Source organism: Harpegnathos saltator, unplaced genomic scaffold (genome assembly GCF_003227715.2).
Source record: "Harpegnathos saltator strain DR-91 unplaced genomic scaffold, Hsal_v8.6 scaffold596, whole genome shotgun sequence".
Lineage (NCBI taxonomy): Eukaryota > Metazoa > Arthropoda > Insecta > Hymenoptera > Formicidae > Harpegnathos > Harpegnathos saltator.
Window position 1 is genome coordinate 3022 of NW_020230422.1, and position 8307 is coordinate 11328.

An 8307-nucleotide genomic window follows, 5' to 3' on the forward strand; every position below is an offset into this window, starting at 1 on the left:
AAAGCAAGAAAAAAATTGTTAAAGATAGAGGTATGATAGGTTAGGAAACCTGTCATTGCAAGGTAAAGTTTCTTCGTTGTACTTACTGTATTAGTATAGCGCAGTATACAACTAAACTTTTATAATTATTGTACATAAGATAGGACTTATTTTGAATTGTACACAAAATAACTCCTATCTTGTGTACAATAATTATAAAAGAATATATCTTTAAATCTTCGCCTTATATGTACTAAAATGGCAGATTCTAAAAAGGTTAGCAAAGGCCCCTACACAAGGGAGAGTGTATCATTAATCAGAAGCAGAAGAATGTAAGTATATGCTATCTCATTATGTAGGACTGATCTTGTTCCTCTTGTTACGCAATGGAATAACATATGTTATGATTTCTCCGCTTTTGATTCATGATACATTCTCCTTTGCATGGGAGCCTTTGCTAATCTTTTCAGAATCTGTCATTTTAATATAAGGTAGACTCGTCACTTTAGTAAGGCAAAGATTTAAAAATATATTTTTTTGCAATTATTGTACACAAGATAGGTCTTATTTTGAATTCAACACAAAATAACTCCTATTTTATGTACAATAATTATAAAAGAATATATCTTTAAATCTTCGTCTTACTAAATCAATGAGCCTACCATACATTAAAATGACAAATTCTGAAAAGATTAGCAAAGGCCCCTATGCAAGGTGACATGTGACAAAATTATTTATATAAATATTCTTAATTTAAGTATTTTCATTTAGTTGTTATACTGCACTACACTAATACAATAAGTGTAACGAACAGATTTTACCTTGCAATGACAAGTTTCTTAACCTATCATATTCTATCTTAAATAATATTTTTCTCGCTTTGTAGAGCCGAGCAATGATTTTTAACTCAGATTCGGCTTCTACACGTGAAAATACATAAAATATGTGACTTTTAGCAAAATCGGAGGCGGCGTGCCTCTTCTAAATAATTATCAATTACACTATTAATTAAAAACTAAGATTTACAGTTCTGTATGTATATTCTGATTGTATATTTTATTTACATATAATTACTTTACACAATTGTAAGTTGCTGAAGACATTTTTCTTTTTCGCTCCATACCAGCTGTATTCCATGGCTAATTCATTGCTGAAGATTTGTCTCATTAATCTTATACACGATGTTTTTAAATCCTCGCATACAACTCGAGCCAATTGTTTAATCTAAAATGTAAGTACAGAGTTAATATTAGTTCAATATTTCGTCTAATGACATTTATTAATTTATATATATTATGACTCTATGGATCCTCTCTGAGACTATCTTTATTTAATTATGTCAAAAATGAGAAATTGCATGACAAAAATTATTACAGCATATGTTAAAATAAAAAGATATGTCTATTAAACAACAGTTTCTCTTCCAATCGAGTCAAAAAAATATGTAAAATGTTCCGAATATTTTCCTGTTATTATGATAATGAATAGTTATCCCTGACAGCACAAGAACTTCTGGGAATGTCCCAAGAACATTCTGAGGATATTGCTATATCCTCAGAATGTATGCAGGACGTTCCCTGGATATCTGTGCTGTTAGGAATAATACGTTTTAAAGATTTAAGAGTTTTTTTTAAACAAGAAATATGGTCTAACACACAAAAGAGTCTTATTAGAGACTCAGGATTCAAAGATATTAAATATTTTGGGAGATTTTACAACAGAGAAGAGAAGTAACTATGATTTAGGAATTTCAACGAAGAAAGATATTTTGTTACTTTCACCAACAGGTTAAGAGCTAACCATCATAATTTTAATGAGTCTCTTCACAGAAAGGGGTATATATAGATAGCACTAAGTGTGACTGTAGATATGAAAAAGAGAATATTGACTATATGATATAGTGGTGCAGTAAATATAATGAAGAAAGAGTTAAGTACGACGAAGAATTAAGGAAAAAAAGAATAAGGGGTAAACGCAGCATTATTATATGGATTAAGGAGGAAAATTGAGACGCAGTCTGAATAACTTATAACTATCAAGAAAATAGGAAAAATAGTGTAAAAACCTGAAGTTAATTATTCTTGTGCCACATAACCCTGAAAGACAAGTTGAAAAATTATAAAATTTTATACAACGAATTGGCCTATCTAACAAAATATCTATTGAGGTACAAATTTATTAATGCATAATAGTTAATGTTATTTTATAAATAAAATAATTATATAATTATTACCTTATATTAAGATCTTCGTATACGACGTGACTACGTGCGTTCAGATGGACACGGAAAGCGGAGAGTGGAGTAGAGAAGCATTAAAAGCCATCCAATCAGAATCGGGCCTCCGCCGAAGATCGGGTGACTCTAGACAGCGCAAGATCTCCTAAAAACATCCCAGGGACGTCCTGAGGATGAAGAAACATCCCGAGGTCATCTTCAGGACATAATCTGACCGTTTCTTGGATACCTGTGTTGTTAAAGACCTTCTACAATATAAAGCAATTAGTCAAAAGCCGTAGGCAAATTGATCACATTTGATTATTTTTTAAATAATCGACTGTGGTTGGTCAATTTACTTACGGCTTATGACTAATTGCTTATTGTAGAAGGGATATGTTCGATTAATGATTAAAATATTGTTGATAATATTAGAATATTTCTAGAATATTCGATAAATAAACTGAATTATTGATGAATTATTGATGAATTACGTATATTCTAAAAATATACGAAAAATATTATAGGGATATTCTCAGTATATTAGATATATCTATAGTATATTTAGTATGAAAACATTATATCAGGTGTAGTAAAAAGAAATCCATTATTTTTGCATGAAATTGAAGGCTTTAATTACTATAGTTAGAATGATTCGATTTAGGTCAAATATGCGCCGTTTTGTTCGATAACTTGTTGCCATTTTGAAGGTAATTTCATTATGCCTCTCTCATAGAAGCCCTCGTCCCTATTGGCAAAAAAATTGAGACAGTCGATTTTCACAAGCCTCTCTTGAAGCGAATTTTTCACCAGCAAAATTGTTCGCCATGGACAGGAACAGACGGTAATCACTTGGTGCCAAGTCCGGACTATAAGGTGGATGCATAAGAACCTCCCAACCAAGCTCCCGGAGCTTCTGGCGAGTCACTATCGATGTGTGTGGCCTGGCGTTGTCCTGATGGAACACAATTCCTCTCCTATTGGCCAAAGCTGGCCGCTTCTGGGCGATTGCTTCCTTCAGACGGTCCAATTGTTGACAGTACAGTTCCGAGTTAAGAGTTTTGCCGTAGGGGAGCAGCTCATAGTAGATAATTCCCTGCCAATCCCACCAAACACACAGCAAAACCTTCCTGGCCGTCAATCCTGGCTTGGCCACCGTTTCCGCCGGCTCACCGCGATTCGACCACGACCGTTTTCGCTTGATGTTGTCGTAAGTGATCCACTTTTCATCACCAGTGACCAACCGCTTCAGAAATGGGTCGATTTTGTCGCGATTCAGCAGCGATTCGCAGATGGAAATTCGGTCCATGAGGTTTTTTTTCGTTAACTCGTGTGGCACCCATACATCGAGCTTCTTTTTGTATCCAGCCTTATTCAAATGGTTCCAAACGGTTTTTTGTGCAATTTTTAGCTCTTGAGCAATCGAAACAGTGCTTACATGACGATCGGACTCGACAATGTCCATGATTTTATCGATATTTTCGACAATTGGCCTTCCAGTGCGTGGTGCATCTTTGACATCGAAATTACCGGAACGGAATCGACGAAACCAAAATTGCGCATGATTGGCTGTTACAGTATCAGGACCATAAACACTATTCACATTTTCAGCCGCCTGGCTTGCGTTTTCGCCTTTATCGAAGAAAAACTGTAAAATATAGCGTATTTTCTCTTTGATAGTGTCCATCTTTGACGCGCGCTCAAACAAAACTGAGTCAACTAATCACAAAACTGTCACAAAAGTTCTTTTAGTACGAAATCTCATCTTTCTAACGCCATCTAGTGGAACCCGATCGGACTTATACAACGCGAGATACAGATAACTAAAGCCATCTATTGGAAAAATAATGGATTTCTTTTTACTACACCTGATATACGAATAATATCATGTGCTGTGTAGGGTATTCCTTTCAGCACAGCTGCCTCGCACCCTAAAAAAACTTTACTTATTAAAAGTTAGCCTTTCACAGATGTGATGATTTTTGTTCAATGAGGTGCTTTCCAGTAAGAAACACAAGTCGGCACGAGTCGACTTCTAGAATTTTTTCTCATCATAACCTCATATTATATTGAAAATCGTTTTTCTCAAGTTTTAAAATGCTATACGTAGATAATTGCAAAATAAGTAAATCTTAATTCTGGTAATTATTTAGAAGACGGGCCTCACCTTGGATTTCGCTCAAACTCACCTATCTTGTATATTTTGACGTGTAGAAGCCGAATCTGCAAGTAAAAATGGTCGCTCGGCTCTAGTTTGCGAGAAATAAATAGTTAAAAAGTGACACATGCGAGGTTAGGAAATCTGTCATGTCGGTAATACAGAGACTTATGGATAGGTATGATAGGTTAGGAAATCTGTCATCGCAATGTACTAGTGCAATAAATACTGCACTAGTGCAGCAGTGCAGCAATAATGAACAGACCAGAAACTCGGTGCGCATGCGTTTTAGTTATTTTGCAATTAGTATTTTGCACATAATTTAAAATTTAGCGATATGAAACAAAAAAGCGATAGAATAGATAGACAAATGAAAAATTTGGTAACCAAACTCAGTAAAAAGTGCACGCAACAATGTTGTCATTTTTAGAGTTTGGGCACATAACATATAACGAAGAGAAATTAGTAGATTTTTTAATTGAACATGGTGTTTTGGCACCTACAATTCAGTGCAATAAATGTGGAAATAATATTAATATTAATAAAACAATGTTAATGTATCGATGTAGAAAGCGGTATTATGAAAAAAATTAAAAAAGAAACTTGTGCAAAAACAGTGCAATATGAAGCAAAATGCGAAAATTGGTACTTGGTTCGACAAAAGTCATCTTGACGCGGGTACAACATGCAAAATTGTTGCATGTTTTTTAATGTTAAGACACCCACGTCAAGATGACACGCAAAATGAGACTGGCATATCGTCGACCACGATTGTTGACTGGTTCAATTTTTGCAGAGAGGTAATTATATATTAATTATATATGTATTTAATAAATATATAATGTGAAATATTAATATTATTTCTTTTTCTAGGTCTGTGTGTTCTGGGCTGACAAACATATTGAAAAATTAGGTGGCCCAGGACACATAGTTGAGATCGATGAAGCAAAAATTGGCCGAAGAAAATACAATTGTGGTCGATTAATAAAAGGAAACTGGATTTTTGGAGGATGCGAGCGAGGATCAAAGAAGAATTTTATAGTTCCAGTTCAGGATCGAACAGAGAAAACATTACTGGCATGTATAAAGGAGTGGATTTTGCCAGGAACTACGATCATGTCAGATTGTTGGAAGTCATATGATCATTTAAACAATCAAGGCTTCCAACATCTGACAGTAAATCACTCCTATAACTTTGTTGATCCTGACACTGGTAAGAATTACAAATTATATATTATAGAATAAATTTTACTGTACAAAGTCTTTTTACTAATTTTGGTTATAGTTTATATCACTCTTCTTTTATATTGTTCTAATCAATATTTTTAATTTACAGGAGCTCATACGCAGCACATAGAGCGTGTTTGGAGAGAAGTTCGCGGAAATATTCCAAGATACGGAACCCGAGAGGGACACATCCTTAGGTATTTGTGCGAATTTCTCTTCAAACGAGCCTATAGCCGCTTAGAGCGTATAGAAATCTCCTTTGATATTATCGCAAAGATGTATCCTCCAAAAACTGTGAAGACCAGGAAGAATCCTCAGAACTAAGTACCAGCACAACATAAATACGTATTTGTGTATATTTTTTTACTAATACCGCTTTTTACATAGATATAATGTTTATTAATATTAATATTATTTCCACATTTATTGTACAAAATTGTAGGTGCCAAAACCATGTTCAATTAAAAAATCTACTAATTTTTCTTGACTAAATCTGTATAAAATACCAACCTACTATATTTACTTCATAAGCAAGATTTTGTACAGGCTTGTAACTTTAAATGCGCAACGAGAACGGGGAGGGTGCGAGAGGGGGGTATGTAACAGTTATTGTGTAGCACGACACCCTGGGGGTGCCGCGCCTTGCTACCTCAGCTTGTTAAAGCTACACGCAACACAACTCCACTATCCAGCGATTTGTCCTCTACCAATAGAAAAATCCAGCAGCGCCTGCGTGGGTCGTACTTCGCAGGATGAGCGGTTTAGTCGCGACACGCGCATCGACTCCCGTGAGGGAGTCGCCTCGCGTGCCGCGTCCACGGGGAACCACGGGGAGGCCCGCTCATTTGTGTCCCGAGCCCGGACACACGCTCTGACCCTTGAATGGGATAGGTCGGGGGAGGAATATATGACACGGTAGGTGGGTTTTAGCGGACTGGGTTATAGATTAGAGTTATAAAGTGGGTGAAAGATTCTAGAATAGTGTAGAGAAAAGCGAAAGGAAAAGAGAGTAGAAGAAAATGAAAGTGAAATTGGAAGCCTAACGTAGACCCTTTAACCAAAAGGGAATCCCCTACAGAATGCCGCAAACATGGAATAGACCTCTGGAATTGCCACGAAGAAATGTGTCGTCTCCGGCCATTTCCAGTTTTCGGCTGGAACAAGTTGCCGCAGAATTTTACTCTGTGGCTCGAAGTCCGGTCATTTCATCAGGTGACGCACCGCTGTACCTTCGGCGTCACCCTGTCCCGGACGTTGTTCGGAATGTGCTTGTTATACAGCCTTTGCTCGAAGAAGACCATCGAGCTTGTATACGTTTAGCACCTCTTCCCTAGAGACCTTTGGTTTCTGATTACTCCCGATGAACGGGATTATGACGTTCCCTATTCTGGCATTCGTTTTTTCTCTTCTTTTCTTTCCTAGCTGAATATCATGCCTTATGTTCGTTAGGGAGGATATCAACTGGGACCGCACCTGCAGCAGCACAAAGCAACCCCGCTGACGCCGTGCGATATGCATCAATCGCCAACATGAGCACCGGCGCTGCAGGGTCCGGAGATCCTTCAGGCCGCCCCTCTCCGCATCGGTCGATCCATCCGGCAGTGGCATATGCCAACCGTCGGAGTGAACACATCCCGATAGATCGTCGAGAGCGCGCTAAAGCGCGGCCCCCATTGACATCCCGCAGCCCTAGCTCTAGCTAAATTGCTAAAAGCGGTCCGGCCTTACTGCGCAAGTATTTTACAATGGGAGGATACTCTCGTTCCTTTGCCAAATGAATGCCCAGATGCCTAACTTTCTAATTGAATTTTCTTTGGCCCTGATCGGATGGTCGGTGGTCTCGCGCCGCAAGGTTAAATCTCTCGACTCTATCTGCCTTTCGTTTTATACATGCTTCTCCCTTTATACCTATCAGGCTCTCCTGATCAATGTACTCTTGAGGACAACCGCCTCAATCTTAAGCAAAGAGATCTGGAGTTTTTGCCCTTTCGTACCTTTTGTTGACAAAGTCAACAGTGCGCTGCCCTCGCTCTTCAATTTCGCAACGGGAGTCGCCTTCGACTGTGACCAGCAGATCGTCGGCATGCGCGATGAATGACCTGCCTATCTCTGTCATGTTCACGGAGGATGCCGTCGAACATGACTGTCCAGCAAGCTGGGCCTAAAACTGAGCCTTGAGGGCAGATTCTCTCTACCTCTTTGGAAACGCAGATGCCTCCGAAAGAGATCCTAACTTTTCTGTGGCTGCTGCTCGTCACCCGAAGATTTTGCGGAGGCAGTCCCGCACCTTTCTAATACAATGCGGACAGTATGAAGACTGCTACCAAGTCTGAGATACCGCAGAGGGGTCGACAGGTCCTCTGGGGGAGCGCTTTAGACTGTGATTTTTATCATCTCCACAGCCATTCAGCCCTAGGCGCGCTTCCTTCGCCGTAGCTTGAGATCTCGTTCGACCGCGGGTCAACCGTAGTCTTCCCGGGGGGTCGCTAGCGACTGTGCATGTTTACCGTCCCCACAGTCATTCAGCCTTTGGCGCGACCCGAACGTTAGCCTTGGGACTTGTTCAATTTCACGAGTGTAGGTATATACCCGGTCCCAGCGTTGTACCTAGAGCGGTCTACAACGCTGTTTGCCTGTTCGATTTTGGTATTTTCCCTGTCTCGATGATTCGTCTTTCCCAGTCGCTACCCCTGTTGGTTCGGTTTCCCAGGCCGAGGCAATCAGGTTC

At 38.8% G+C, this 8307-nt stretch overlaps 1 long non-coding RNA gene across 2 annotated transcripts; it reads right to left on the reverse strand.

The window, feature by feature from the left end:
* Positions 1–1025: 1025 nt before the first annotated feature.
* On the reverse strand, positions 1026–2289 carry LOC112589744 (uncharacterized). 2 transcript variants are annotated; one of them, XR_003113756.1, is made up of 3 exons: positions 2213–2289; positions 2045–2075; positions 1026–1203 (listed from the first exon to the last, which is right to left on the reverse strand). It is a non-coding gene; the product is annotated as an uncharacterized LOC112589744 (long non-coding RNA). The 2 variants fall into 2 exon arrangements; XR_003113755.1 differs by lacking the exon at positions 1026–1203 and having other exon boundaries at positions 2042–2075.
* Positions 2290–8307: the final 6018 nt, after the last annotated feature.